This window comes from Solanum stenotomum, unplaced genomic scaffold (assembly GCF_019186545.1).
Source record: "Solanum stenotomum isolate F172 unplaced genomic scaffold, ASM1918654v1 scaffold18207, whole genome shotgun sequence".
Lineage (NCBI taxonomy): Eukaryota > Viridiplantae > Streptophyta > Magnoliopsida > Solanales > Solanaceae > Solanum > Solanum stenotomum.
Window position 1 is genome coordinate 10,384 of NW_026024921.1, and position 7,331 is coordinate 17,714.

Here is a 7,331-nt window from a genome sequence, read left to right on the forward strand (position 1 = left end):
CCCCATAATTAACATATTATTAATAGGTTAACATAGAAAGCATTAGTGTTTGCACGTTTTTTGCCCAGAAAATTCATTGCAATAATCTCCTTCTCCTATCCAATAAATAATATTTATTATAGGTATTAAATATGACACCTTTTCAAATTCTGACACTCAATAAAATGATATAAATTTAGGAACAAAGCTCCAAAGTTTCCCCACTATGCTAGATGAAAAACTCATGATGCTATATTTCATTTAGAGCTGTCAATATGGGCTAGCCCACCCCATCCGGGCTAACCCATATATGCTTTGACATTTTACAGGCCAGGCCAGGCTAGCCCATTTTTGGTGTGGGCCAGAAAACGGTCAGCCCAACCCATAAGTACGTGGGCTACAGGCTTGCCTGGCCAGCCCACTTTTTAAAAAGTTATATATTTTTTTTATAATTATTAAATTAAATTAAATTATAAATTATAATTTAAAAATATTATCATAATTATCGACAAAACAATATTACATGGTGTTAATGTTACTACTTGTTAATCAAATCCACAAATAAAATTATCTTTATAATATTTATTAAGTTTTTTTCAAGTAAAAGTAAAAATATCTAAATAGAAATATTAACCTAACTGTTTTGCAATGATCACAATAAAACACAAAAAATCTGACAATATTCCAACCATAAAAATGTAAAAAATAAACTCCTTAAAAAATCATGAAACTTATGGCGTATCTAACACTTCATGAAACCTATGNCTGGATAAACTTTATTGGTTGAGAAATGAAATCAAACTTAATTTTGACATATTTAAAGTTTCAAATTTAGTTCCAACATAAAAAAGAGTGAATTGTGTTTTTCAAATTAGAATGATCTCATTTTAGTATGTGTTGAATTTGTAATTTACATGAGTAATTTGAATGTAAGTTATTATAAATAGTTTAACAAATCAAAAAACTTAAGTTGAATTATCATCACAATTTTTTAATTTATCAAAATATATGGGAGCTTGTAATTTAAAATCTATAGTTATATATATTTATGTAAAGTTGGACATAAACAAGGTGATGTTACAACTCTATAATCAACAACCATATTTTTAAAATTTTTTTTTACCATTCTCCTATTTTCTTAATTTGTTTTTGATATTAAAATCAAAAAATAATAATCAAAGGTCACTAATTAAAATATTTCTCCTCAATATGCGTTACTAATTTTTTTTCAATTACTCATTGTTAAGTACCACTTATTGTACTTATAAGTCTCTTTAATTTGTTAGTGCCTATCATTTTGATTTAAAAGTCTAACTTTGACTAAATAATTTGTCAATTAATTAGGAGAAGACAATTATTATAGAAGACAAGGAAAGATCAAAAACGTTAGTTTCGAATAGGTAATGAAAATATTAAAGTAGAAAGAAGCAAATTTTCTTTTTGATTATTTAAAAAATAGAGCACAATATTTAACTAGCAACGAGAACTAGAGAAACAAGAAAATAATTCAATAAAATAAATAATTCAACGTAACATAGGAAAGATTGAAGGAAGTAACTAAACAAAAAGAGGAAGTAGGATTAGGAAATAATATCTCAAATGGTCACTCAACTATGAATAACTTTCTCAAAAATTCACTCAACTACGAGTAGTTTTCTCAGAAAGTCACTCAACTTTGTTTTATAACACAAAAGTCACTCAACTATGTGTAGTTATCTTAGAAAGTCACTCAACTATTAGTATTCTACATAAAACGTCACCCAACCAATTTAAAGAATTTTTTCATTAATTTTTGTTGACTTGAAAATTTTATTTTAAGCTAAATTTTTAAGAAATAAAAAGATCTTCATTATAATTTTTTTATTGACTTGTCCCACTAAATTTAAGTAATATATAATATAACAAAATTTATAACTATAGTTAGTAAAACAAACTTATATCTAAAGTACCAATATAAATTATAAATGCAAAAACACACAACTCAGTTATGCATTTTATATTAAAAAAAATAGCTTATAATTGAGTAATCAGTTAATTATATATGTCAAAGTTTGAACAATAGTTAGACAATAACAAAGATTCCAATGTTTCTAATTATATGAGAAAAATTAGAGTAGCAAAGTATGTCGTCATATTTGAGTGATTGCTTTAAATATTATTTTAAATACATATAAAATGAAGTGATCTTGATAAATATATATTTCTATATAATTTTAGTGGGGTGCATCAATAAAATGATTAAAATTGACACTTTTTTTATTTTTTAAAAAATTTAGTCTAAAATAAAAATCTCATGTCAACAAAATTTAATGAAAAAATTATTTAGATTGGTAAATTTATTTTTCAAGATAAATATTCATGATTGAGTGACTGTCTAAGATAACTACACATAAGGGAGTGACTTTTGAATTTATAAATATTTTTTATGACCGCGCAAAGCGCGGAAATGTTCACTAGTTTAAATATATTGCTTAGTTATTGTTATTATAAATTTTTTGATCTTATCTTTAAAGTAATGGTGCACCCGTTTTCTTGAAATTCTGAATTCGCCTCCGATTGGAACCGTACTTGTACCTCCAATTTAGTATCACAAACGGGAGTTCAATAAATTTATAGTAATGTAAAAGTGTAAATAAAATGTACCTTACATATTCCAGCACGACATTATCACAATTTTAAGTGTTATAAAATATTATATTGTGGATGTCCACTACACCAAGAAATTACTCTCATCGATTATCTCCATTACTTTCCTCCATTATGAAGAACCATAACCTCCAACTTTATAACCATTATTCTTGTAACCTTTCACTTTCATAACCTCCTCCATTATATTCGTGTTAATGTCATGTTTATGACCAACCTTTTGTATGCCTTTATTTACACTATAAATAGAGGCATAAGGGTTGTAGACACTTGAAGCTTTGGTGAACACTTGAAAGAAAAAAAATGATCTTATATTGTTCCTCTTATCTTATATTCTTCTTATCTTCTTCTTTATATTGTTATTTTATTCTTAAGTTTTACAACACGTTATCAGAAACTAACAAAGCAAGTGACTCAACACATAAAAGATGTGTGATTTTCTTTGCGAAGAAAAGACGAGCTTCAATAAAACTGAAATGATCAATTTTCGAGTCAGAAATAATTTGATTATGTAGATGCAGAATATTTATTTGATCCGCATAAAGCTCGATCGCAAATGGACTATTTATTTATATATAGAGGCACAACAAAATCTTGGCATTCAAAGAATCAGATAATACAGAAATAATATTGATCTATAAAGAAAGTCGGAGTGCGTTTGGTTGGAATCATGATCTATCATATTCAGAAAATATGTGATTTTCTTTTGAAAAAGATATTCCAGCCACCATATACGAAAATGATATATAGCTCAATTGAAGGGAGGATACAATCAAAGGAGATCAAACAAACTATATTTCACCAAAAGCTTTTTTCACACATGATCTTCAACAAAATGGTGAGATAGGCGTTCAAAGACCCACTCAAGTGATAATCTTGTATACTTATTCACTAAGGATTGTCAACATTATTATTTGAGAAGTTGTGATATAAGATTGAAAAGATATCAAGTTGTAACGACCTGTTTCCGTCGTTATAGAAAAGCCAACGGGGAAAAAAATTTGGGCGGAAAAACTTTTTGGTAGTAACTTGAAATTTTCCAACTTAGTCCAGAGTTGGATGAAATCGGAGTCAGTGAGGTCTAGGGAAATCAGGTAACAAATGGGAGATCTAATTATGAATTTGATCACATGAGTAGATATCTAAGATGTTAAGGAACCCGTACGACTTTACGAAATTGAATTCGGGCGAGTAGAACTCCCAAAACTGATCTTAGCGCGAAAGGGTATTTTCTGAGTGTCATTGGATGGAGGTGTGTTGTGAAATGGGGGTTTGTAACTCTTAATTTAGCTCTTTGTTTTCGTGAGCCGTCATGGCGGGGCCGTTGTAGCGGGATTGGGGCCGCCATAACGGGACAGACGCGACTTAAGTAGGAAATAAACCCCAAAACGTCAATATTCTGCAAGTTTTGACTTTGAGAGCTAAGGAACGAACCCATGTGTTTTCTTGAAGGTTTTCCACCACTTTTGATGCTAAAGGTAATGAATTCACTCTCTAAATCCATTTTTTGATCCGTAGAGCTTAGTTTCTTGAGTAATTATCGATGTGAGAGGGTTTTGATCTGGAAATTATGGTTGAAGAAACCCTAAATTGGGTATGGGGATCAAGGATTTGGCCTAGGGTTGATGATTTTGATTATTATCCGAGTAATTAGGCTTCGTTTATTGATCTTTGCGTTATATTGATTATTTGTAGACTAAGAACAAGCGGAAATAATCCGAAAGGGGAAGAATCAAGTTTCTTAGGGGATTCAAGCGTTGTTCGAGGTAGGTGATGGTTGTGATTTCATGTTGGGTGATATATGTTTGTACTTGCTTTATTATGTTGCATGTATGTATGCGAATGTTGCATTATTGATCACACTAATGGTAAATGAGTATGAACTAATAACTATATGCCATGAATCACCTCTTAATTGTATGATTGTGAGAATGTACATTGTGATTGTGATTGTGGTATGTTGAATGGAACGGGTGTCACGTTCCGACACACTAACTGGGATCGGATGTCACGTACCGACATAAATATTGAAACGGGTGTCACGATCCGACACACTAACTTGGAACATGTGCCACGATCCGGTACACTAACTGTTTGGGTATGGGTTCTGTGAGAGGATTAATGACTTGTTATACATACACTTATTGTTGAGAATGTGGAATTGTACATTGATCCTGAAATGATATTGGTATTGTATATGTTCTATGTATGCATGTTTATGATGTTGTAATGACTTGCTTATATTGCACCTAGTGGGATAGCCGTGTGATCCTACCAGTACACTGTGGTTGTGTACTAATATTGCACTTTCTCTTTTTTAGTTGAGTACAGGGCATCTTCAAGCGGCTACTGACATACCTCGTTTAAAAGATCAATGATCGTCATCGAATTCAAGGGTGAGCTAGTTCTTCTGGGTTGCCTGGAGTTCTCTTTTTTGTTTAGTCCATTTCTTCAGACTTAGACTAGTTCTTTAGATAATTCTCTTGTTTAGTTTGGGTTATAGCCATTTCCTTAAACTATGGTTCCTTGTTAGAGTTTCGGTACATTGTCTTTCAGGTTCTAGACATTTAATTCCGCAATTCGTTGTTAGACTTTTGGAGTTTATGGGAACTCTACTTTATTTCTGCATTTAAACTTGCTTCTGTATCTTTAAATGTGTAGTTTCTTGGTTAAGTTGCTTGGTTTGGGTTGTAGTAATGGTTCTCCCACCAAAGGTTAGTGTGGGTGCCACTCACGACAGTTTGGATTGTGACACAAGTAAAGTTTTTATTGGGAGGAGAAAATTACGCGTTGTACTCTTTTCCTTAACCATGGTTTTATCCCAATTGGGGTTTCCTGGAAAGGTTTTTAACGAGACAACATTCAAAGCGTATTAAAAGATATGTGTACTCTTTTTCCTTCACTAGGATTTTTTTCTAGTAAGGTTTTAACATGACATATTATCTATGGACATCCAATGGGGAGTGTTATAAAATATTATATTGTGGATGTCCACTACACCAAGAAGTTACTCTCACTCATTATCTCCATTACTTTCCTCCACTCTGAAGATAACCATAACCTCCAACTTTATAATTATTATTCTTGTAACATTTCACTTTCATAGCCTCCTCCATTATATTCATGTTAATGTCATGTTTATGACAAACCTTTTGTATGCCTCTATGTTACACTCAGTGGCGGACCCACATTGTTGCAAGCGGGTTCAGCTGAACCCACTTCGTTTCGAAATTCACCGTATGTATAAGGTAAATTACTGTGAAATCCGATATAACTAGTAACTTGAATCCATATAACACAAAGCTTTACTGTGGAGTGATGGTTTAGGGGGGTCAAATCCACGCCGGATTACTTAGGTTCGAATCCCCCTTTAAGTGTTTTATGTTTGTTTTTTTGTGAAAATGCATTAGCGAGGCATCAATATTTATACTTATTAGTTACTATATTTAAATATTTATGTTAGTAGTTAGCTCATAAATTATTATACTTATATTATTATTTTTAAAAAATATTTCACCTTGTATATTTTGTTTTTTAGTACCCAAATTCGATAAATTTATATAATATTGTTACTTTAATAAATATTTATTTATTTGTTAATTAAATTTTGATACTCTCTTTCATAGATTTTTGCTAAAACATGCAATTATTTTCGTTGAAATTATATATAGTTTATTTGTTTACTTTGATATAGTTAAAATATACGCACATATTTTATTTTTTGTAAATTTTCAAAAAACACTTCTCTACTTCATTAAATAGAAAAAGTGTTGAGTTGTAAAAAACAAAGTTACATTATTAACAAAAAAATGAACAAATAAAAGATAACAAGCAAATTGTTTGTTGGGCTAAACGCTTTACACTTTGACTATCACTATCGATTGATATTAATTAAACAAAATTGCAATATAACGTGAAAAATGAAGAGAAGGAGAGAGAGTTAGCGTGGGAAGTATATTTAATTATTTATTATTTAAATGGCTATAACTAGAAATAACAAACGAGTGGATCAAGTTGGGCGAAAATGAGTCAGTTAAAAATGGGTAAATTCAACTTGACTCATATTTAATATAAATAAAACTGGATAAACCCAAATGGATAATATAAAGGAAAAACTATATAATTAGACATACTTAACTACTATATATACATATTTTACATATAGTTTAAATATTACTCATAAATCATAATACCATTTTTTAGAGTTGTCAATATGGGCTGGCCCACCCCATTCGGGCTAACCCTATACAAGTTTTAAAATTTGACGGGTCAGGTCAGGCTAGCCCATTTTTTGTGTGGGCCAGAAAATGATCGACTTAGCCCACAAGTACGTGGGCTAGGGGCTTTGCCGGGCCAACCCTCTTTTCTTAAAAATATATTTTTCTAATTTTTTAAATTAAATTAAAATTTAAAAGTATTATCATAAATATCGACAAGACAAAATTACATGGTGTTAGTGTTACAACTTGTTAATCATATACATAAATAAAATTATCTTTATAATATTTATTAAGTTTGATTTCAAGTAAAAGCATAAATAGCCAAATAAAAATATTAACCTAATTGTTTTTCAATGATCATAATAAAAACACAAAAACTATGACAATATTCCATAGGCTATGGCTATGTAGTGATTTGAGAAAATGATCAAAATTTTCTCTTATCTTTGCCTTAAGACTCATAATAAACCTTATCATTTCATATGG